Source organism: Triturus cristatus, chromosome 1_1 (genome assembly GCF_964204655.1).
Source record: "Triturus cristatus chromosome 1_1, aTriCri1.1, whole genome shotgun sequence".
Taxonomy (NCBI): domain Eukaryota; kingdom Metazoa; phylum Chordata; class Amphibia; order Caudata; family Salamandridae; genus Triturus; species Triturus cristatus.
The window spans coordinates 956,765,063-956,791,424 of NC_140579.1; the positions used below are offsets into that span (position 1 = coordinate 956,765,063).

The 26,362-nt window shown below is 39.9% G+C and overlaps 1 pseudogene; it reads right to left on the minus strand.

The window, feature by feature from the left end:
- Window positions 1–26,362, minus strand: part of LOC146871375 (butyrophilin subfamily 1 member A1-like) — a 525,534-nt pseudogene that overhangs the window by 340,445 nt on the left and 158,727 nt on the right.

Genomic DNA, 26,362 nt, shown 5'->3' on the forward strand with positions numbered 1-26,362 from the left:
AGAATTAAGAGTTCAGATAATTATAACCCAGCCTCTAAGCATCTAGGTAAATGTTTGGGGAATTAGATCAAAAATTGGTTTTCATCACCACACAACGTTCAGGATACTTCTTTTTAAACCATATGTCCCTTAGAACAATCCTTCAGAAAGCAAAGGGTATTGGCAAGGGAAAATCAGAGATCCATGTAACAAGGTCGTGGGTGCAGCAACATTGTACAACGATTGACTACCAAAGGACAACACTTCTCAGGTACAAAACAATGTGTCATAAATAGCATTGCACAAGAAGGTAACCAGTACTTTGCGTAGCATCCTCCCCAGCTTGGGTACCAGCCAATGGCTATGCCACACTCTGAGCTTAATATTACACATCTTTATTTGTCTGCGTGTAACTGCAAACTCAACATTCTAAAACAATCTTTGATTGCATTCAGCACAGACACCTTTGTCACAGCTCTAAGGAGTCCATTAGGAGCCAAAAGGATTTTCTCATAAAACTCAAAAGACACTAGCTCTATAATTTTCTTTTTTTTAAATAACAAAATATAGCAAATCATTTTACATAGAGGCAGTATATTTCCCAAAGGGCAGAGATTCTTCTCTTGGGAGGTTTTTCGGGGCATGCCATCACTTCTATTTTATTTTTTAATGTAAACCAAAAATAACAACGGAAATGATTCCTTAGCTTATATGTTTGCATCATCATTATCATAATCAATAACTTTATCAGCTGATATACCTATTGCACAGTTAAGGGCTTCCAGGAAATAGGCACATTCTGAATTACTGATACTCTTCAAGTCTTAAATCATGTTTTTTTTGCAGGTTTGAACCCCGTGTTTCAGACAAAATGTACACTCAGGTCCTATTTTTGGATTATTCCCAATTAATTGTAAATAAAGGCATTTTAGCATGAAAAAGAGTAATAGTAAGTTTCTAGAGACGGTCAGGGCAGGTCCTGATTATAAGATGGGGTTTAAAATGTGAAACTTTAATTGAGCAGCAATGACCATAACATTAAGGCCCAATGAAGATATTGGTTCAAGAACACTGTGTTTTGGTTAAAGATGTTTGACCAAAACAGTAGGGTTGCCAATCGCAACTTGGCAGACTGATGACGTGTCAGGACTCAAACATTAAGTACCTACTGTAGGTTAGAAGAAACAGTTCACAAAGTTATGGCTCACTCAAAGCCAACCGACAGCCTGGAAGACCTGAAAAGCATGGAAGATCAGCCTATGTAGGCCTGGGGGTGAATAGGTGGAGGGATAAGGGAGGCAGTGGGAGAATCCGGCCAATCAAATAGCAAGATCACAATGCAACACTGCAGAGGCAGCATAAGAAGTATCAGTACCTGAACAGTGTTGCTGTGCAACGTCCTTGGTTATATGGTTATCACTGGAGTTAGTTTGTTCACCGTTCGCTTCCTGCACCTGACACTCGCTTGAGTTTTCCTCCCGTATTACCCTCCTATCTGTACCCTCAGCTGTGTTATTTGTGTTTGCCTAACAATACGTTTTAGCAAAATTACTTGACTCTGGACCCCTTGCAGTTGCTTGATTTTGGTGTCTTGGTGCTCCTGATCCCAGTTGGTTGTTCTGGTACCTCCTGGAATCATTATGGTTCATCGTTATCAGAGCATTGGGTAAGACTTACTCATGGGAAAGGGGACTAGGGCCTATGTATGGTCCATTCCCATCGTCACAGAGTTTTCTTTTGTGTATTTTTCATAGTCAAACCACCAAACAAATCTATATTAATGAGGGACGTAGTATATTGCCAGTGAAAGACGAGCGTGACCCCCTTGCAAGTCTCTCCTTCCTAATAACATATTCCCCATTATCCCTTGAAAAATGATGTCATGGCAGTTTCTGGTCTTTTCATAGTTTTTTTTAAAAAAAGAGTTTTATATAGCATAAACTAGACCCAAGAAATCAGGTATCATAGCGCTTTACATGAGCACCAGTTTTGTTACAGAAAGACACATTCATTTTGTTAGGCACCGGTAGATTAAGTGATTTGCCCAGAATCACAGGATGTTTTAGCGTTGTTGCCGAGACTCGAACCCGGTTCCCCAGATTCGGGCTCGACCGCCCTAGCCGTAAGGCTACATCCTCTCCCATATCTGTTGCGGATTGGAGGATTATTGTCGGTGTTTCTGTGCCCACATCCACATCCTCTTCAAGAGAGTGACTAAGAGTCAAGTCAGCTACAAAATCTATAACTGAGGAATTACAATCTTCACCTAGCCATGATTGAGTGATACATGTGAAATTCAAAATTTATTCCATAATGTAGGTTCTGCTTTTGACAATCTCTCTCGAGATATATAATAATGCTTTAATAGAAACATGAGGGTTGCAGTGGAAATTGTCAAGACTATTAAGGACATCTTATTGAATATAGCTTTATCATTGGATTGGAAAGTAGAAGATTATAATTTCTTCTAGCAGATACTGTTGAGGAATGCATAGAGTAGTTTGGAAAAAGACAGTAATACTTTGCTGGATTACTTGTTGAGGAAGTTAATGCTGTTTTAGCCAGGATCACTTGTCACTGGACATGGTTGCATGTAGCTGGGCACAGATTTACTTGAAATAAATTCAGAAACTGAATTAAATGTCTGAACTCCTCCAGCTACCTGAAGATTCAAGTAACTATAACATGAAATATCCTCTCTGTGGATTTCAGACTAATAGCCAAGCTTGAAGCCTTCGATAGGAGTCTTAAAGCCTTTCCTCCAACATACAAGGTTTCTTATCAATACTATAATGTAGAAAGTAACCTAAAGTCATTTTCTCATTCATCTGCTCCAAATTATCCCGCGATAATCAGCACTTAACCCTTTTGATCAAGATATTTAGCAAAAAGTAAATATACATTTATATATACACACTCACTTGCTCAGTCAACTGATTCTTATAGACTGTCTTTAACAAAAGCATGCGACTACAATCCCCTGGCTTGCCTATGTCCAAAAGATCTTTTCGACCTTAGGGCTGTCAACGTTTTTTCTCAGCCCACATGAAATTAATAGGAGTTTGAAAAACTTGGTAAAATCTCTTTTAGAATGTATCGTAGGCTTGTAAAACATCAGTCGATGACCTCAGTTGCCGGCTACCTAGATTTAAAGCAGACTGAGGGTGGGGAGCGTTATTTAATCTGGATCACAAACTCGGAATGCAGATTTGATCTGACTCGCTTCAGATTAGGACTTTGCACTACCTGGCAGCTCACGCCAAGCAGGGCTTGTGGTTTTCCCCTTTGCCCCCTTGACCTTGTGATGGCTTTTCTAAGCAAAGTTTGGCCCATTTTATGTTTTTCTGTAGTTTTCATACTAGACCAAGGGCGCTCTTTTTACATCCATTATTGAGCAACTTTGGTTCTAATTGTTCTGTTTGTCTCCATTATCTCCAACTATTAGAGTCTGAATTTTGTTGTGCCTCCGTTTTAGGTTATGTATGTCAAGCAATTAAAATCAGGAAGACTGGGATCCTTAATCATTGACGTATGTTGTTTTTTTATTACAATCATATTTAAATGTTCTGTTATTATGATTGTTTTAGCTGTGTAACTAGTTTATCTATTTTGTATTGCTGATGTCATAATGATATGGGTGCCGTCAGTGGATTGAGCCACTATTGTATGCATTTTTAATTTTTATAACTTGTATGTATGTTATTTTTTCTTATAGGGCCTTGCGCCAAGTAAAAGTTACTGACTGAACTGATATGTACACCTACAAATATCTTCTTTACCAAGAGGTGAAAATGAACGCTTACTTACTTGTTTTTCATTTCAAATACTTCATATAAAGCAATGGAAACTGCCTCTTCTGCCCTTGTGCACCATGAGCTTTAACTGCAGTGTATGAAGTGGTTTGTAAATCAGCATATATATAATTAAGCAATGATTCTTAGTGTCATTCTACAGGTGCATGAGATTTGTCAGGAGTATTTATATGAACATGAATCATATTTGTTTGGCATTTTGGAGAGCTTTATGGAATGTACATGGTATAGACATACACATTTTGCATTCTTATGCAGTCGAAATTAACAAAGAAATGCACAACTAATGAAGAATGAGAAACAACCAAAAGGTCAACACTGAGTAAAATATTCAACCATAATCCTCCCTTCACTGACTGAGCAAAAGTATGAGCATAGCACGGAACTTACCAGTTACCTTCATATTGACAATTGCTGAATTGTAAAATGTATCGGATTTAAAGAAACATCTGTACTGTCCTTCATCAGAGACTCTGACATCGAGTATTTTTAAGGCACCGCTAACATTCCTGATGCCATCTTTAAATAGCTCAGTCCTTCCCAGGTATTTTGGATCTTTTCCTTAATCCACGTCAATCCCATCGCGATATGTGTGGACGGCCAAGGAGCCCTCGGTTTTATGCCACGCCACTAGCATGTGTTCAGCATTAATCGTGGGGGGGAGGTCACAGCGTAACAAAGCATCTAGGCCAACAGTTGAGTCGATGATCTGATCGGGTGCATTCACTGAAAACATCTCTGTTATGAATAACAGACAAAACAAAGGAAGACAATGAACCAAGAGAACATAGTACATAAATACACATTGTATTTGGACAACACATGTCTGCCGCTGAGGAACCTCAAGGTGCTATTTGATTTCCCGATGGACAGAGTTTAGGTATAACAGAGGTTACATTGTTGAATTTATGATAAACAGAGGGCAAGAGACGTGCTCTGATCCTGTGGTAGGATCCTAGACACTGCACTATTCACATGTTCATGTATGGGTGCAACTGGCGTGCATTTGGTGAGATGTGCACAACATGGGGCAAGTTGGTTAGCATGCATGTGAGACAATAATGTGCTCTGTGGTGAAGGAGCTTTCCACCAAGACTAAGGGGCATATTATCAAGACAGGCAAAAACTGCCGCTAAAACGGCGATAATGGGCTTGATAATATGCTCTATGGAATTCCAATTGAAGCCCATGTTGGATGTGAAGAACATCTAACCTGAGCTTCTATTGTAATTCTCATGGGCATATTATCAAGCCCATTATCGCCGTTTTAGCGGCTGTTTTCTGCCGCTAAAGCGGCGATAATTTTATCGCCTGTCTAGATAAAATGCCCCTAGGTTCGTTGATGCCACAGAAATTGCAAGCGGAAAGCAAAAGCAAAGCGCACTTTCAACCTGTTTGAGGTTGAATATTTGTGCAAATGGTTAGATAGATTTGAGGGACAAAGGAAGTCTACAGCATATATTTTTGTCACGGCTAACCAGAAGAGATCTGGGAGGGTGGCAGATAATTAATTGTGCATACCCGGCACCCTTGACAGTTTGAAGATGCCTACTCAAAAGAAGCAGCCAGATTTACACAGGAGTGAAGATGCAAGATGACGTTTAGAAAACTGTCAGACCTCAGTTAGATTAATGGATCTAGCGTCAGAGAGCAACTCAGTAACCCAATCAAAATAACTTTACATTTCAAATGCCAGGTTCACCAAAAACACATTTAACAGCAGATGGGTAATACCCATGACCCAAATGCTTAGTCATATCCCCCAGATGAGACTCTTCTGAACATGCAGAGATCCCTGATGTGTGGTGCCATCACGAATCTTTAATCCAGATTCGAAGGACTGTTCAAATCATCATACAATGGGAATACAATTCCCAGAATTGAAACAAAAAGTCATGGAATGGATGAGCTACTGATCCATGGGACTGAGAAACTTCAGAGCACTGGGTGTGCTATTCGAAATCTGATACATCACACCATGAGTGGAGGAAGGATGGGCAACGCTGTGTCATACACTTGGGGACAGGCACTGAGCTTCAAGTTTTGGAAGTTGAGAAATCAATCCGGGTGGATGAGGGCCCTAGGGCCATAACATAGGGTCAGTGGTGCAAAGCAAAATGATGGGGCCTCCCTGCAGAATCTGATGAGGGGCTCTGAGTCTCCCATATCTCATTGGCTTTGGGCTGAGTGGGCCCCCGTAAATGGTTGGGATCCCCCCTCTACACCCAGATGGTTGGGGGACCCATTCACTGCAGGTAGGGGCTTGTGTTATGACCCTACACATGGTGGTAAGTGAAGAGTAATCTCTTTCCAGCCCATCACAGGGATCCTCAAAAATTTGGAATGGTGTTAACTGGCATCACACGTGTACACGAAAATTTACAAAACCTTAGGGAAACAGACGATATTCTTGGAGCAGGCAAGATTATTTCTTTGTCAATACATGCATGTGAAAAGGGATAGCTATCAATGACTGTGATGGTTTGAGAAAATGGGCATTTAAGTTTATGGCATCAGCCATCTTAATGGGGGTTATTAAACCACAAGTCTTAGGGCCTGGTTTAGGTCTTGATCTATGGATCACTCCGACACATCGGTGACGGATTATTCCGTCCGCCGAAATATAAACCCCATCATATCCTATGGGATTTATATTTTGGAGGACGGGATATCCGTCGCCGTTGTGACAGAGTACCACGTCTGCCAAGATCTAAATCAAGCCCTAAGTCTCTTATCTTTGTCACTAACCTTACTGCAAGACAAGCCCAGAACTACCTCAGGGGTCTTCCCAGGGGGTCCATCAGTGTTAGCTCTGCTTGATCCTGCATTGGGTTGTAACTGGCACGACTGGTGGCTCTGGTCAAGAGAAATGCAGAGGCCCTGGTCACAGAGGCATCAGCCCTGGGAAAGTAAAATGCATTTGCCACTTGGAAGGGAAGTGGCTGCCCTGAAGCGTGTACCCTAGTCTCAGTGGAGTGGTTCCATGCCATGGGACTGAGAAATTAGAAAATATCTGGTTGCCTGGCCCTAGGATGCTTGTGCTAGGAGTGCGATCCAGTGACTAGTGTCTATGAATGGGAGGTTGTTAGTGCTGAGAACATAAGCATGTGAGCATAACAGAAGTTTATTCAAACCCAAATGACTGGTTACGACATGTAAGGGTTACAGAGATGAGGAATAATATGATGAGGGCCACCTATGTGTTATGCAGAGACAGCTGACAATTACTCAGTCTACGAAATTCCTTTTCATATTCATAGAGGGGAGGTAACTAAGAAACACTCCATGTGCAACTTTAAAGGGACAATGTGAAGGCCAGGTGGGAATTCACTCTGTACACAAATTACATGATCGTGTTGGTTTAAAGGAGCGTTCCTAAGGAAAGCAGAGAATCCCTCAGTACAAACAAAGAAATAAGTGAAATCAAACACAGTCAGCAGTCGATATTTTGCACTGTGAAAGGAACTGGAAATCAAAACCACAGGTTATAAATAAGTTTGCTGGTAAAGCTAAAGACTATAAGAAGAAATTAAAAAATGTTTGTGATACAAAAGGAGCTAACTTGGCAAAGCCAGTACGTTGCACATTTTTGAGCCAATGGTTTTGCCAATGCTTTTTGGAGAGATGCTGTGGAACTTAAAGACGTAAATAAAACAATCAATCGCAAAGCAATAGGTCTGCGTCAGTTGCCAGCTTTTTGGCTTTGCGATGGTTGTTTGGTTTGGTTGCTGGGAAGCTGTTGGGCACTTGATCATTTTTAAAAAACCTCTAAAAGCAAAAATAGTTTTTGGGTCTTAAAAACCACACATTGCCATAATAATCTTTGGCACAGAAGGGAAGTACTTTGTATGTGGATGAGCTTAATATGAAGGAGCAGAACACTGCCACTCATAATAAAGTTAGCTAATGGCTCAAGGGGACTTACCAATTGACCATGCTGTATTCTATAGATTGGCGAAGACATATGTGAATGACAACAATAGACCAATCGACGATGAAGGCTGGCTTAAAGTCCCTATATGTAGGTGTATAATACACATAATTTTAGTAAAATCAAAAGTTCTTGGGTACAGTTAGACCAAAAAAGCATTTTAAAGAGTGAAAGCATTTTGTTTGAAAGGAAGTGAGAGGCAGTTGCTGAATCGACTCAAAATAAATAATTGGAAAACATATTTTTGGAAAGATCGCACTGAGGGAGTGGGAGAGCAATGGAGGAGCGTCTAAGGAAAGCAATGGGTGGGAAAACAACAGGTAAGCTTCAGGCAGGGGGGAGAGACTGGAAATTGAAACACCAATAATCAGTGCTTTAAATGGACCGGTACTCAACGGTACTGAGTACTGGCACTTCTTAAATGAGGAGTGAAGAGAGGGGGAAGACGGGGTTTCAAGAAGGGGGAGAGTATAACAGGTATGGTAATGGAAGGATTAGGGACCCAAATATTTATTGAGCAGGTGCATTTGAAGGTCTTTTTTTAAACTGACGTATGAAGGATTAAGTCATAGATCTTTAGGGAGGGCATTCCAGATGCTGGGAGCTTTACCAGAGAAGGAGCGAGATTGCGCGGCTTTCTTTTTTAACAGAGGGGGGACGAGGAGGAGAGAGTTGGTGCTTCTCATCGGTCTGGCACTGCCCGCTTTATTGAGTTTGTTTGAGAGGTAGAGCGGGGTCTTTTGATGAAGGGCTTTGTACGTAATGCAGGCTATTTTATAGGAGGATCTGCCTTTGATAGGAAGCCATTTAAGGGTCTTAAGAGCAGGCAAGATGTGGTCAGAGCGTTTGCAGTCAGTTGTAAGCCTCGCCGCTAGGTTGAGAACAGATTTGAGGGGGGCAAGGTGGACTTTGGGAGATTCGGAGAGTAGGGCATTGCCATAGTCAATTTTCGAGAGGACTAGAGATTGGACAACAAATTTGAAATCTTCAGGTGGAATGAAAGGTTTGATTTTTTGAGATATTGGAGCATGAAAAGTCCTCCTTTTGCTGAGTTTTTTTATGTGGGAATTGAGCGTTAACTTACTGTCAGTGGTGATGCCAAGGAATTTTACTTCGGATAAGGAGAGCGAACTGTTTAGGGCATTAAGGTCAGAGATCCATGTTTGGATGGGGAGTGGGTTGTTTTTATGTTATGTTATGTTATGTTACTGAGGTTTATAAAGCGCGCGATTACCTTGCGGTGTCCTGGCGCTGAGCACATGATAGCCTGCACTAAAGAGAGAAACTAAAACTGGGAGAAGAACCAGGTCTTAAGATCTTTCCTAAAGGAGCCAAGATCTGATGCCAATCTCAGCTTCAGAGGCAGCTCATTCCAGATTTTAGAGGCCCCAAAAACAAAGCTCCTACCTCCCCAGTTAACCTTTTTGATAGAAGGAGTGTTCACTAGCTTAGCTCCAGTAGATCTGAGCATTCTGCAAGGAGTGTACCAGGAAAACTTGTCTTTGAGAAACTCCGGACCTGTCCCGTTCAAGGCTCTGAACACTATACACGAAGCCTTGAACCTGGCTCGCAGATGGATCGGGAGCCAATGCAGTGTCTTAAGATCTCTTTTAGCTGACACACATCTGGGGGTCAGGGTCAGAAGTCTAACGGCTGCATTTTGAATAACCTGCAGTCTGTGTAGATGTTGTGACTGCATGTTAACATAAAGACTATTGCAATAGTCAAGACGGGATAAAATGAGTGCGGTCACCACTGTGCGGAGACACCCCTCAGAAAGATATGGCCTGATTTTTTTGATCATTCTGAGTACCATAGCGCAACCAGAGGTGACCCTGCTCACCTGGTCCCCCATACAGAGTTTGTCATCGATTACCACTCCCAGGTTTTTGGCTTTCTTACACGGCACCGGGCAGTGACCTAGTGAGTCAGGCCACCAATCAGGTGTCCACATGCGAGGATTATTGCCAAACCTCACCACCTCTGTCTTAGCTGAGTTAAGCTTAAGGCAATTAGCCGACATCCAGCTGGAGATGGAAAGCATACATTGTGAGAAGCGAAATCCGGTTTCCTTTTCAGCTCCCTCCCTCACAGACAGCACAATTTGCGTGTCGTCTGCGTAGGAGGTAAGTTGGAACCCAAACGATCTGATGATGCCAGCCAGGGGCGCCACGTAGATATTAAAAAGAGTGGGGCTCAAGGAGGAGCCCTGCGGCACCCCGCAAGGCAGAGAGAATGGTTCAGATGTGGCTCCATTTATTTCGACTGTTTGATGTCTGTCCTTTAAAAAGGAATCAAGCAACTTCCAGGCTTGTCCTGATATCCCGATCTCTGACAACCGATTGAGCAGTACTTTATGATGCACGGTGTCAAAGGCCGCGGATAGGTCCAAAAGGACGAGCAACGCGCTACCGCCTTTGTCCAGAGCTTCTCTGATCTCCTCAGTAGATTTAATAAGGGCAAGCTCAGTACTGTGGTGAGATCTAAAGCCATATTGCGAGTGATCCAAAGAATCGTTCAATAGGAGGAAATCGCTGAGTTGTTTATTCATGGCTTTTTCAAGCATTTTGGCTGGTAGGGGCAGTCTGGAGATAGGGCGATAGTTAGCTGGATCATTAGGGTCTAGAGATTGTTCCTTTTTTAGGAGAGAAAATAATGATTTCAGTTTTGTTTGGGTTGAGTTTGAGATGATTTGAGTAGAACCAGGTTTGTATATTAGCCATGGCGGTGTTAAGGTGTAGGACATATGAGTGGGATTTGATTTTATAGTACAGTTGGGTATTGTCGGCATACAGGTGGTAGTTAATACTGGCTTGTTTAAGTATGAGGGTAAGGGGTTCCATAAATAAGTTGAATAGAGCAGGAGAGAGGATAGATCCTTGGGGGACACCAAGGGAGACAGGAGTGGGGCTGGAGAGGCAGTTTTGGATTTTGATTTGCTGGGTTCTGTGTTGGAAATAGGAGGTGAACCAGTTGAGGACAGTGCCATTAAGACCGAAACCAAGTTTAAGTGTATTGAGTAAGGTTAAATGGTTAACTGTATAGAAAGCCGCTGAGAGGTCTAGGAGAATGAGTAGACAGGTCTCACCATTATCCAGGGCGTGGTGGATGCCATCAACTATATTTAGCAATGCAGTTTCAGTGCTGCAGTCTTTATGGAAGCCGGATTGTAGAGGGTCGAGTAGGTTGTAAGTGTCAATGTGTTTATCCAATTGAAGAAGGGTACATTTTTCAAGGGCTTTTGAAAGAATGGGGAGGTTTGAGATGGGGCGGAGGTTATTAAGGTCGTTGGGGTCAGCCTTAGGGTTTTTAGGAATGGGTGTGACCTGTTGGAGGGAGACAGGGACGCACCCAGAGGAAAGGGAGGAGTTGATGATTTTGGTCCAATAAGGGACAATGACGTGCTTAAGGTCTTGGACGAGGGTAGACGGGAGGGGGTCTTTTGTGTGAGTGGACGGTTTTAATTTGGACAGGATGTTAAAGACTTCTAGTTCGGAAACGGGGTATTTTGGCGATTTTTTCGGAGAAAAGGTTAGCAATTTCTTTACATTTGTTGGTGGAGGCCGTCAAGTAGAGGGGGGCGGGGGAGGTTTGGTTTCTAACAATGTAGAACAGTTCTCTGGGTCTATTTTTGGCATGGGCAAGTTGTGAACGAAAGAAGGATGCCTTTTCAAAGAAAATGTGTTTCTTGTAAGTAGATCTAGCGGTTCGAAGGAGGACGAGATTGGAGGGGGAAGGGTGTTGTCTCCAAGTTCTTTCAGCCAGTCTGAGAGCACATCTTTCATTGTTGAGGTCTGAGTTAAACCATGATTTCGAAGGGATGTTTTTTGAAGTTTTTAGTTTGGTTGGTGTCCGTTTTATTATAGTGCTCAGTGAGCTCATTTGCATTAAGAGAGGGAGGGGTGCAACTAAGTTGAACTTGGAGTTTGGCCTCCAGTACACCAGGGGGGATACGATTAAGGTTTCTGGTAGAAATATTGGTTTTGTTGTTTTTAGGTGGGATGGGCGAGGCTAAGGGGGAGATCATGAGCAGTATGAGGTGGTGGTCAGACCATTCGACAGGGATGCCATATCATTGTTTGCAATGATGGCATCAAGAGTAGCCCCTTTAGAGTGGGTTGGGGAATGGCAGAGTTGTTTGAAGTCATTAATCTCAAGAAGGTTATTGAGAAGTTTGATAGTAGGGTCCTCGTGCACGTTACAGTGAAGGGTTAAGTCTCCTAGGAAGAGATTTTTAGAGCTAGAAAGTGACGATTGAGTAAGAAGGTCAGATAGTTCCTCAGCGAAGGATAGAGGTTCACCCAGAGGGTGAAAGATGTTGTGTAGACATATTGGGGGAGCGTCTTGGATCTTAAGTTCCGCTCCTAGGTATTCAAAGGTTGCAAAGTCTGTGTTTTTGACTAGGGAGAGCTGGAGTTCGCTTTTAAAGATTATTGCTAATCCACCTCCTATTCTCTTTGGTCTGTCTTTTCTGATGATAGAGTAACCGGGGGGGGGGGGTAAGTAAGTCAAGGATGGGTGTTGAATGATCATTGAGACAGGTTTCCGTGAGGAAGGCGACGTCTATATCTTCACTGAGGATAGTTTCGGAAATTTCGGTCGCATATTGAACCACCGAACGACAGTTCACGAGCTTGCAGGCCAGGGGCTTAGGGTTGTTTTTAGGGGGGGAGGGCACGAGTGGATTGCGGAAAGTTGTGGAGGGGGTCTGGGGGAGCCGGGAGAGGAGGGGATTCTGCTGGAACCTATAATATAATAACAGGGATGTTGGAGTGAGGAAGGCTGTATCCTTAAGTGAGGTTATTGGTGGGTAGTAGTTGCAGATGTCGGATAGGTCAGTGGCGGAGGAGTCGCTTAAGGTTCGAAGAGGTCTATGTGTACGGTTGTGTAGAGTTGTGGTTTTCCAAGGTTTGGGATTAGTGGGTTTTTGGGGACCAGTGTATGGTGAAGTGGACCAGGAGGGGTGGGTTTTGGGGTTAAGGGATTTAAAGTCTTTGAAATCCTCTCTAAGCCGGGCGACTTCAGATACCAGGTAAGCAATATTGCAGTCAATGTTGCAAAGTTTCTGAGTTAAAAGAGTGTGGTGGGATGTAGTTGAGGCAGGAGGGAGAGGTGTGTTCTGAGTTGATCAGGGGAGGAGTTCTGGCATTCGGAGAGGGTGGGAGGTCTGGGGGTGAGAACGGTGTTGATGTTGAGGGACTGGGGGAGGTCTGTGGGGGGGAGGGGAGTTCCAGCAGTCGGGGGGAGGTGCGTGGAGAAGGATGGGATAGTTAAAGAGGTAGTTGGGGCAGGAGGAGTTGAGGAGGTGTGTTCGGAGTTGGTCGGGGTGGATGTCTGGTGTTGGGAGAGGGTGAGAGGCCTGGGGGTGGTAAGCAGGGTGCTGAAGCTGTGGGGGAGGTCTGGGAGAGAGAGGTGATCTGGCAGTGTGCGGGAGGGACAGGCATGGAGAGGGATGGGATAGTTGTAGGGGTAGGGGACGGGATAGTAGGAGAAGAGAGGGTGTAAGGAGTGAGTGGAGAGGCAACATCAGAGTTGGGGGTGGGAGGGAAATTCGGAGAGGGGAGTAGGGGCAGGAGGGGTTGTGGTGGTGTGGTGGTGTGGGCTAGGAGGGGAGCTTGGGGGGAAGAAGAGGGGTTAGCAGTGGTGCTCGAGGTCAGAAGGTAACGGTCGTTTGAGAGCATTGGAGTTTTGGGGATGGTGAGTGAGTTTGAGATGTTTTGGGGGGTTCAGTGTTGGGTGCTGGATAGGAAGTCATAGAATAGGATATATTCTTGAGGTTAGAGATGTCTAGGGGAAGAAAGGTATTCATCGTGGAGGCAGGGGAGCACAGAGATGTGTCTGGGGGTTTCGGAGTAGAGGGGTGGGTAAGGACAACTGGTGGGACAGAGTGCTGAAATGATGCTCGAAGATGTTGAGGTGGTGTTCAGAGGCTTGTATGAGGATATTTTCAGTTTTGAAGATGGAGATGTCAATTTCACCGGAGAAAATAGGGGAGGGAGTAGTAGATAGTTTGAAACCATAAGGAATATTGTTAGATTTAGTAACTGTGAGGTGGCGTAGGAAGGTGCTCTTCCATTTGGAGGGGCGCTTAGAATAGAAAATGTAGTTGGTTATTATAGGGGACGTGAGACTGTGGTAGTTATCCACAATACGGGTTTTGGAATGCCGGATTAGTAATTCATGTTTGAAATTTTTCTTAGCGTTTTTAGAAAGATTAGGATGGTAGGGAATGGACCATGAGTTGGGGCCATGTTTGGTGAGGGAGGGGTGTAGGGAGGAGAGAGCGGGGTTGGAGTGGGATGTGGGATTGGGACTAAGGTGGGGCATAATGGTCAAAAGGTTGGAGATGGAGAGAAAGGAGGGAGGGTGGAGTGATATAAAGCTAATAAGGGGATAACGAGGAGTTAGGGGTGGGAGGTTGAAGTAAGATGAGGGAACAGGCTAATTAGCAATGTGGAAATAATTAAGAAAGAGCAGCACGGTAGTTAAATCAGCAATATAAAAAGTACAACAATATTTAGTATAGAATGAGTACATGTCTGTTAGAGGATAGTAGGCGGTTGCTAAAGGTTAAAGATTAGCCTGTGGGCTCACATGGGGGGCCAGTTTGCACTGGTATTAAGATGGTATTAAGATAGCTATTGCGGAGGTAAACCCAGTGGCAAAAAGAGAATGATGGAGATCCAGGGAGGAGTGTTTATGGCTCAGCAGGATTTGAGTGAGGGACGGAAATCAATCATAGTATGTTTGCAAGAGACTAGACGGTCCGGAAAGGCATGCAAGGGAGACAGGTCGTGAGGGAAGTCTCTTGAGAGACAACGCTAGAGAGGTATCAAGCATGAAGGCAAATTCGCATCGCCTACCAAGACCGCGAATGGGGACAGCAAGAGGCGATGGTGTAGTTTGCGAAGGAGGAGGGAGTCTCAAAGAGGCTAGAGGTTGAAGGGTCGCAAGATGTGGAAATAACCTCAAGTTACCAGCGGTAGCCAGGGAGGAGAGGGAAGCGAAGGTGCACAGCAAATGGTCAGCGACAGCTTACCATTAAGCAAAATGGGAGTAAAATTGAGGCAGTAAAGACCCCAAAGGCGTGGGGCGTAGGGGGTTGCGCAGGAAGAGTAGTCATGTACCCAGTTTTCAGTGAGGCATTCTAAGTTAACTGAGGGCTTCCAGGTGATTGATAATAATATTGTCCAAAAAGATGAGTATGTTGTCCTGATAGGGGACTTTCAGGTGATTAATACATTTTGTATTATCCCATAAGGTGGGTATATTGTCCTGATGGGGGACTTCCAGGTGATTAATAAATGTTGACCATCAATAGGTGAATGTGTTAAACTTGGCGCTGCCGAATCAGTGAGAGGAGACAAAACCTGCGTAAATCAAGAGCAAGGCGGGCGAGTCCCAGCTTGCAGGATCAGAGGGGCACACAACAAGCAAGTAATTATTTCAACAGTTATTTCAACAGGAAGTTATTTCTGCAGGATCAGAGGGGCACACGACCAGCAGTTTCATTTAAATCCTATTCTGGTGAACATCGATGCCATTTGAGAAGGATCCAGAGCGTACATAGCTTCGATGTTGAAAAGTCAAGGATCAGGCCATCCTCGAGGTCATTTTGAGAAGTGGCCATTTTGAATAGTGGGTTAAGAATGGGTGAATAGCCAGGAGTAGCACCACTTTGAGGATCGTTTTATCGTTTGAAAATCGTTGCAGGATCAAGCCAAACAGTCTAAGTGAGGTAGTTACCCCATAACTCAAAAAAGAGCCGCCATTGTAGCAGGGAGGTTTTGGCCAAGGTAGGCTCATTGGCTGAGAGTGCTAATGAGCAGGAGTGGAACGTGTCTGCCAGCAAAGGCCCGCTTCTGTAGCCCCGATCTGAGCCCCAGCTGAGCTACTCAGCAGGGCTCATTTGAATAATGTCCGGTGCGCACCATCACGCTGTGCTTGACCAAGCAGGCTCCATTCAGGCCCTGTGCTGTCAACCACAATCACACTATCCTCTGCATTTTCGCAAACACAGGAATCATGACAGTCCCCGCAGTAGCAATTAAAAAAGCCATGGTGAAGAATATAACATGGCTTTCAACATACCAGAGTCTTTTTGTGTCTGCTAATGTTTGTGTGTTTGCCTGCATTTCTATGCCTGTTTTTGTAAGGAAAAAGCGAGAGAGAGAATTAAGACACTCTCAGGATGTATTTTAAAGAAAATGGGTGGTACTTTGTGTGTACATGTCTGCTCGGCGACAAAGATTCATAAATAACGTAGTAGGAAGGGTTGGTGGGTGAGTGAGTGAGTGGATGGATGAGTGAGCAAGGGTGGATATATAGATGGATGAATGGATGGATGGATGAGTGAATGGGTGGATGAGTGAATGGATGGACGGGTGAAAGAGGGTGGATGATTGGATAAAAGGGCAGCTGATGCGTGTTTAAGTGAAAGATTGGATGGATGAATGAAAGGGAAGGAGGATGGATGAAAGATTGGATGATGGATGAATGAAAGGAGGGACTGAGTGAAAGGGTGGATGGTATAAAGGAGTGAAAGGGTTGATGGATAGATGAGCAAAAGGATTGATGGATGAGTGAAAGGGTGGATAAAGAGATGGATGAGTGAAAGGATGAATGGACAGGTTTAAAGATGTATGGATAGATAGGTGTGGATATGAAGGGTGGACAGACGGAATGGTCCACCACCCCAGTTCAGACATGGCACTGGAATCAAGCTATCCTGGCTGAAGAGGGGTGAAACCCCGAAACCGGTCCCAGGATGCTTGTTTGCGGTCCAGGGAAGACATGGCTTGGCAGTTCGGGCTGGACTGTTCCCATGAGGCACAGGGTCAGACTGATTTGCATGTGAACATGTCTGAACTGGGGTGGCGGAGTGAGCTAAAGAATGATGATGGATTAAACCCAGATCAGTTGACTGGGGGTTAGTGCTTGCAATGTTCAACACTCCATCCATCATCCCCTTTGATTTTTCTTTGTTCGCTCTAAGTTGGCAGGGTATGCCCAGACGTGGGCCCCTTGCTCACTTTGCCACTGGATTCAAGCTAGCCTGGCTGATGACGGCTGATTAGTCAGAAACCGGTCCCAGGATGCTTGCTTCCGGTCCAGGGAAGACATGGCTTGGCAGTTCGGGCTGGACTGTTCCCATGAGTCACAGGGTCAGACTGATTTGCATATGGCCATGTCTGAACTGGGCTGGCCGAGTGAGCTAAAGAATGATGATGGATTAAACCCAGATCAGTTGACTGGGGGTGAGTGCTTGCAATGTTCAACACTCCGTCCATCATCCCCTTTGGTTTTTAATTTTCAAGTATGGCTTCTCCTAGTGGATCTTGACTTTGTGGAGCAGAACTCTGACTATCTTGAGAACTATCTCTAGCAATTTCAGCTGCAATAGTCCTTGCTTGATTAATCTCTTCGTTCAACATTTGTAGATAAATTGGAAAAATTGTACATTCAATGCTATCTTTACATGCATTGAAAGAATCTTCATAGCAGTTAAAATCTCCAAGTAATTACATTTCAGTCCGCCAAGGTTTGAAGATTTGCAGAAAAGCTAAATAGAAAAACTCTATTTTATCTGGAGTATCACAACTTAATTTCCTGTGATTTATCAAATTTCCTTTGTCATGCTTTAACAAACAACCTTCAGATCCAATTACAGTGTATTTTCCTTCATTTATTTTTTTCTGTAACTTTTTTTAAAAACTATAATGTTGTAGTATTTCATATAGACATATGTTTTCCAGGTTTGGACTTCTATTTGGATAGTATGTATCCAACATATTTGATTTCAGAATATCTGTACTTTCTGGTTCATCCAGTGCCAAGTATTCAATTTCTTGTACAGATTTCAAAACTCGATTTCGTGCTGCAGCAAGGCCTAGACTTATCCAGATGATTCCTCTTGACTTTGAATATAAACTTGCAGATGTCAGGTGATCTGAACATGCGTAGGATCCAATTTCTCGATGTGAAAGCATCTTCAAGTGTCTTCTCCTGTGAAATGTCCTCCCACATTTCTTTCAATTCTGTCTTCTCAGACTTGGTAATATATGACGTAACATAGCGAGCAACAGCAATTGAGTTATCTGCAGCATATTATATGTCCATATTTGCATTCCACATCTTCAAAATCACCGGATTGTAATCATTAATGTACTTCAATTCTTCTATTCATTATAAGTATTTTTGGGTGATTTTCGAGTGATAGTATGCCTCACTGCTGACATAAAACTGTTCACTCTTCCTTTGGAAGTTACTGGACATGGAAAGCCAAATCAACATTTTTTGTAAAATGTATCCTTCGTCTTATATTTCGGTCTGCAATATTTTTCACATCGATGACTCTGAAACCGTAAAACTTGCTGTCTTAAAATATTTTCTTCTCCTGTTTTCGGAATTGCACAGGTAACATACTCTTCAATAACAGTCTCATCCGAATCAGTTCTAAATTTGGGTACATTTTTGATCCATAAAAGCATATGTATATGAGGAGCACCTCTAGTTTGGTATTCTTTTCTCCAAAAAAAATCAATAACTTCGCCAATAGGTGTTTTTGTTTTTAATTACAAATGAAAGACATCATAGCTTCAAATCTATGATTAAAATATCTGCAGACATTTACAGGATCTAGGGAACACAAAGTCTTCAATTCAATATTTTCTATATTTGAATTTGCTTCTCGTAGAAAATCCAGTAAATCATCCAATGCGTACTCAGCACAGCTAAGTTTGACAAACCGCGTAGGGGTTTCTAAGTTTCTTAACATACATTTTAGTTCCCCATGACGTTGATACCAATATTCATTAGGAGGGGGGTGGGCGCACACTGCCTCACACTCCAGCTCTCAGTTTGCCCCGATGCATCATAATAAATGCAGTGCATGATAACACTTTCTTCTGTGTCAGGCTTTTTGTTTTTCACCCTTGTTGGTGCAGCAAGTGCTGTGTATCTCTAGAAACGTGTTTCAGGATAATTGTCCTTCTTCAGTAGACAGCAACACTTTTTTTGGGGGTGCTGGAGATGCTGCCCAAAGTCTTCTCAGGTTTCAGTACCACTCGCTGGGCGCAGGTGCATCAACCAGAGCTCGTCAGCTCGTTAGCTCAAGGGAGCCTTTTCAAATAGGAGGGGGGTGGGCGCACACTGCCTCACACTCCAGCTCTCAGTTTGCCCCGATGCATCATAATAAATGCAGTGCATGATAACACTTTCTTCTGTGTCAGGCTTTTTGTTTTTCACCCTTGTTGGTGCAGCCAGTGCTGTGTATGGTATAAAGATAGAATATCGACGGGAAAATATCGACTAGCATTAATATCGTGGTAAGAATATCGACTGTTAAAAATATCGTAATAGAAAATATCGTTGTAAAAAATATCGTTTCGTGAGAATGACAAAAATATCGTCATAAAAAAATATCGATGAACAGAATATCGTTGATCAAAATGTCGTTTTATATAATATCGACACAAAAATATAAGGTGTTATAAAATTTATAAAAAAATATGTATTATGTTTTTAAAAAACTTACAAAACTGCTACTAGTAATAATATGTGTTAAAAAATATTTTCTACAAAAGAATTGTTAAAATTTTAGTAGCGGGTTATTGGTATTATAGGGGATAAGGGTGGGTAGTAATTTAAAATTTGGTTTTTAAAAAAATTTATAAAATATAAACAAATTAGAAAATAATTAAGAAATCGAAATTTTAATTTGAAATTTCGAATTGTTCACGAAATTAAATTTGTAATTAAATTTTAAAATTTCAAATAAAAATTTTAGGAGCGGGTTTTTGGTATTATAGGGGATTAGGGTGGGTAGTAATTTAAAAATGTAGTGTTAAAAATTTTTATAAAATATTAATAAATTAGAAATTTATCATGAAATCAAAATTTAACATCGAAATTTAAAATTTTACACGAAATTTATTTTTTAATATTAATAAAAATTATTAAATTAATATTGAAGAAGCGTTATTTTGGTATTATAGGGGAATAGGGTCTAAAAAATAATTTAGATAGAAAAATGTATATTGTTTACTAACCTGCACATTTCCTGACTTATGTTGGATTGGAGTTAGAATAGTAATTTATTATAGTTTACTATCCAGCACTTTCCCTGAGTTATGTTATGTTTGGAGTTAGAATAGTAATTTATTATGGTTTACTATCCAGCACTTTCCCTGACTTATGTTGGATTGGAGTTAGAATAGTAATTTATTATGGTTTACTATCCAACACTTTCCCTGACTTATGTTGGATTGGAGTTAGAATAGTAATTTATTATGGTTTACTATCCAGCACTTTCCCTGAGTTATGTTATGTTTGGAGTTAGAATAGTAATTTATTATGGTTTACTATCCAGCACTTTCCCTGACTTATGTTGGATTGGAGTTAGAATAGTAATTTGTTATGGTTTACTATCCAGCACTTTCCCTGAGTTATGTTATGTTTGGAGTTAGAATAGTAATTTATTATGGTTTACTATCCAGCACTTTCCCTGACTTATGTTGGATTGGAGTTAGAATAGTAATTTATTATGGTTTACTATCCAGCACTCTCCCTGACTTATGTTATGTTTGGAGTTAGAATAGTAATTTATTATGGTTTACTATCCAGCACTTTCCCTGACTTATGTTGGATTGGAGTTAGAATAGTAATTTATTATGGTTTACTATCCAGCACTTTCCCTGAGTTATGTTATGTTTGGAGTTAGAATAGTAATTTATTATGGTTTACTATCCAGCACTTTCCCTGACTTATGTTGGATTGGAGTTAGAATAGTAATTTATTATGGTTTACTATCCAGCACTTTCCCTGACTTATGTTGGATTGGAGTTAGAATAGTAATTTATTATGGTTTACTATCCAGCACTTTCCCTGACTTATGTTGGATTGGAGTTAGAATAGTAATTTATTATGGTTTACTATCCAGCACTTTCCCTGACTTATGTTGGATTGGAGTTAGAATAGTAATTTATTATGGTTTACTATCCAGCACTTTCCATGAGTTATGTTATGTTTGGAGTTAGAATAGTAATTTATTATGGTTTACTAGCCAGCACTTTCCCTGACTTATGTTGGATTGGAGTTAGAATAGTAATTTGTTATGGTTTACTATCCAGCACTTTCCCTGAGTTATGTTATGTTTGGAGTTAGAATAGTAATTTATTATGGTTTACTATCCAGCACTTTCCCTGACTTATGTTGGATTGGAGTTAGAATAGTAATTTATTATGGTTTACTATCCAGCACTCTCCCTGACTTATGTTATGTTTGGAGTTAGAATAGTAATTTATTATGGTTTACTATCCAGCACTTTCCCTGACTTATGTTGGATTGAAGTTAGAATAGTAATTTATTATGGTTTACTATCCAGCACTTTCCCTGAGTTATGTTATGTTTGGAGTTAGAATAGTAATTTATTATGGTTTACTATTCAGCACTTTCCCTGATTTATGTTGGATTGGAGTTAGAATAGTAATTTATTATGGTTTACTATCCAGCACTCTCCCTGACTTATGTTATGTTTGGAGTTAGAATAGTAATTTATTATGGTTTACTATCCAGCACTTTCCCTGACTTATGTTGGATTGGAGTTAGAATAGTAATTTATTATGGTTTACTATCCAGCACTTTCCATGAGTTATGTTATGTTTGGAGTTAGAATAGTAATTTATTATGGTTTACTATCCAGCACTTTCCCTGACTTATGTTGGATTGGAGTTAGAATAGTAATTTATTATGGTTTACTATCCAGCACTCTCCCTGACTTATGTTATGTTTGGAGTTAGAATAGTAATTTATTATGGTTTACTATCCAGCACTTTCCCTGACTTATGTTGGATTGAAGTTAGAATAGTAATTTATTATGGTTTACTATCCAGCACTTTCCCTGAGTTATGTTATGTTTGGAGTTAGAATAGTAATTTATTATGGTTTACTATTCAGCACTTTCCCTGATTTATGTTGGATTGGAGTTAGAATAGTAATTTATTATGGTTTACTATCCAGCACTCTCCCTGACTTATGTTATGTTTGGAGTTAGAATAGTAATTTATTATGGTTTACTATCCAGCACTTTCCCTGACTTATGTTGGATTGGAGTTAGAATAGTAATTTATTATGGTTTACTATCCAGCACTTTCCATGAGTTATGTTATGTTTGGAGTTAGAATAGTAATTTATTATGGTTTACTATCCAGCACTTTCCCTGACTTATGTTGGATTGGAGTTAGAATAGTAATTTGTTATGGTTTACTATCCAGCACTTTCCCTGAGTTATGTTATGTTTGGAGTTAGAATAGTACTTTATTATGGTTTACTATCCAGCACTTTCCCTGACTTATGTTGGATTGGAGTTAGAATAGTAATTTATTATGGTTTACTATCCAGCACTTTCCCTGAGTTATGTTATGTTTGGAGTTAGAATAGTAATTTATTATGGTTTACTATCCAGCACTTTCCCTGACTTATGTTGGATTGGAGTTAGAATAGTAATTTATTATGGTTTACTATCCAGCACTCTCCCTGACTTATGTTATGTTTGGAGTTAGAATAGTAATTTATTATGGTTTACTATCCAGCACTTTCCCTGACTTATGTTGGATTGGAGTTAGAATAGTAATTTATTATGGTTTACTATCCAGCACTCTCCCTGACTTATGTTATGTTTGGAGTTAGAATAGTAATTTATTATGGTTTACTATCCTGCACTTTCCCTGACTTATGTTGGATTGGAGTTAGAATAGTAATTTATTATGGTTTACTATCCAGCACTTTCCCTGAGTTATGTTATGTTTGGAGTTAGAATAGTAATTTATTATGGTTTACTATTCAGCACTTTCCCTGATTTATGTTGGATTGGAGTTAGAATAGTAATTTATTATGGTTTACTATCCAGCACTCTCCCTGACTTATGTTATGTTTGGAGTTAGAATAGTAATTTATTATGGTTTACTATCCAGCACTTTCCCTGACTTATGTTGGATTGGAGTTAGAATAGTAATTTATTATGGTTTACTATCCAGCACTTTCCATGAGTTATGTTATGTTTGGAGTTAGAATAGTAATTTATTATGGTTTACTATCCAGCACTTTCCCTGACTTATGTTGGATTGGAGTTAGAATAGTAATTTATTATGGTTTACTATCCAGCACTCTCCCTGACTTATGTTATGTTTGGAGTTAGAATAGTAATTTATTATGGTTTACTATCCAGCACTTTCCCTGACTTATGTTGGATTGAAGTTAGAATAGTAATTTATTATGGTTTACTATCCAGCACTTTCCCTGAGTTATGTTATGTTTGGAGTTAGAATAGTAATTTATTATGGTTTACTATTCAGCACTTTCCCTGATTTATGTTGGATTGGAGTTAGAATAGTAATTTATTATGGTTTACTATCCAGCACTCTCCCTGACTTATGTTATGTTTGGAGTTAGAATAGTAATTTATTATGGTTTACTATCCAGCACTTTCCCTGACTTATGTTGGATTGGAGTTAGAATAGTAATTTATTATGGTTTACTATCCAGCACTTTCCATGAGTTATGTTATGTTTGGAGTTAGAATAGTAATTTATTATGGTTTACTATCCAGCACTTTCCCTGACTTATGTTGGATTGGAGTTAGAATAGTAATTTGTTATGGTTTACTATCCAGCACTTTCCCTGAGTTATGTTATGTTTGGAGTTAGAATAGTACTTTATTATGGTTTACTATCCAGCACTTTCCCTGACTTATGTTGGATTGGAGTTAGAATAGTAATTTATTATGGTTTACTATCCAGCACTTTCCCTGAGTTATGTTATGTTTGGAGTTAGAATAGTAATTTATTATGGTTTACTATCCAGCACTTTCCCTGACTTATGTTGGATTGGAGTTAGAATAGTAATTTATTATGGTTTACTATCCAGCACTCTCCCTGACTTATGTTATGTTTGGAGTTAGAATAGTAATTTATTATGGTTTACTATCCAGCACTTTCCCTGACTTATGTTGGATTGGAGTTAGAATAGTAATTTATTATGGTTTACTATCCAGCACTCTCCCTGACTTATGTTATGTTTGGAGTTAGAATAGTAATTTATTATGGTTTACTATCCTGCACTTTCCCTGACTTATGTTGGATTGGAGTTAGAATAGTAATTTATTATGGTTTACTATCCAGCACTTTCCCTGAGTTATGTTATGTTTGGAGTTAGAATAGTAATTTATTATGGTTTACTATCCAGCACTTTCCCTGACTTATGTTGGATTGGAGTTAGAATAGTAATTTATTATGGTTTACTATCCAGCACTCTCCCTGACTTATGTTATGTTTGGAGTTAGAATAGTAATTTATTATGGTTTACTATCCAGCACTTTCCCTGACTTATGTTGGATTGGAGTTAGAATAGTAATTTATTATGGTTTACTATCCAGCACTTTCCATGAGTTATGTTATGTTTGGAGTTAGAATAGTAATTTATTATGGTTTACTATCCAGCACTTTCCCTGACTTATGTTGGATTGGAGTTAGAATAGTAATTCATTATGGTTTACTATCCAGCACTTTCCCTGACTTATGTTGGATTGGAGTTAGAATAGTAATTTATTATGGTTTACTATCCAGCACTTTCCTTGACTTATGTTATGTTTGGAGTTACAATAGTTAATTATAATGGTTTACTATGCACCATTTACCCTGACTTACGTAGGATTGGAGTTAGAATAGTTAATTATTATGGTTTATTATCCAGCATTATCTATTTACTATTTTTAATAAGAATAATATATGTCATGTTGTAATATTCATTTCAACAATATAAATTAAAAACATTTTTATAACATTTTTACATACATATGACAAGTTTCTAAATTAAGAAATAAAATTTTTTTAATTTTTTTTTATTCATAGTTTAATTTGTTACTGCAAAGATTTTGAACATTTTATAAAACATTTAACATAATTTTTGCTAACAAATTATATTGCAGTTTTGTACATAAATACAGTTTCAATTATGCATAAATTAGTATATTAAATTTTAATATTTTTTATAAAAATTTAATATATTACATATTTTTTATGTCATTGATTTTATCACGATATGTACATAACATAAATTTACATTTTTTAACATCTGAGAAAAATATTTAACAATGAAAAACATTTTTTAATATACAATAAACAATAATACATAATTCTATTGAACATATTAATGTATATTTTACAATATTCATTTGTTTTTTAACAATAAAAAGTAAATTATTACTAAACATGGTAAATATTATGCTATTTAATACAATTTATTTTTGATCAAAAGGGTATATATTTTTATATCAATAAGTATTAGGAAAACTAAATAATTATATGTGTGAATAGTTTTGTAAAGTAAAATAGTAAAAAAAGTGAGTAAAATAAAAGAATAGTGCATATCCAGTTGGTAATAAAAAGACGATATTTTTTGTATATTTCTATAAGCAGATAGGTCGTCGATGTTAGTGTAGTCGATATTTATGTCTAAGGTAATGTTATTTAAAATAAAGTCGATAATGTAGTAGTCGATATTTATGTTGTCGATATTAGTGTGAACGATATTAGGGTTGTCGATAAAAAAAAAATCGATATTTGTGTGAATTCTTGTTTAAGTATAGGATGACGATATTAATGTAAGCGATATTTTAGTGACGATATTTATTTCTGACGATATTTATGTTAACAATATTCCATCATGGAACCGCTGTGTATCTCTAGACACGTGTTTCAGGATAATTGTCCTTCTTCAGTAGAGAGCAAAACTTTTTTTGGGGGTGCTGGAGGTGCTGCTCAAAGTCTTCTCAGGTTTCAGTACCACTCGCTGGGCGCAGGTGCATCAACCAGAGCTCGTCAGCTCGTTAGCTCAAGGGAGCCTTTTCAAATAGGAGGGGGTGGGCGCACACTGCCTCACACTCCAGCTCTCAGTTGGCCCCGATGCATCATAATAAATGCAGTGCATGATAACACTTTCTTCTGTGTCAGGCTTTTTGTTTTTCACCCTTGTTGGTGCAGCCAGTGCTGTGTGTCTCTAGACACGTGTTTCAGGATAATTGTTCTTCTTCAGTAGAGAGCAACACTTTTTCGGGCGGTGCTGGAGATGCTGCCCAAAGTCTTCTCAGGTTTCAGTACCACTCGCTGGGCGCAGGTGCATCAACCAGAGCTTCATTAGTGCCACATTGACATGTCATCAAATTAATTAACTGTGATTCTAAATGATCGTCTCTTTCTTCAACTTTGTCCATAAATTCCTTTGCAGAAACATGTGAAAGATGCGTTTGAGTTTTTAACATATGGTTGCCTGCATATGAAAGTGATCACTCTCAAATAAAAGATGAAACAAATATGGAATACACTGACGAAATCTTGGTTCTTCTGAGTACAGTCGTAAAGTACGATATTCTGAAGCTGGAATCTGAACTGGTCGTTCATCATATCGTCCACCTTTCCAGTAGGGAACAGCTGTGGAAAACAACAAGCTTCCAAAGTTTTTTCCCACACACTCATGGGAGTTCCTTTTGCTTTTTCATCTGGAACAATTCAATAGTATCTCCTATCAGTTTTTTTGTAGAGGGCGTATAGTATAATGTTCATAAATTTCTTCTTTTCTGGAATTC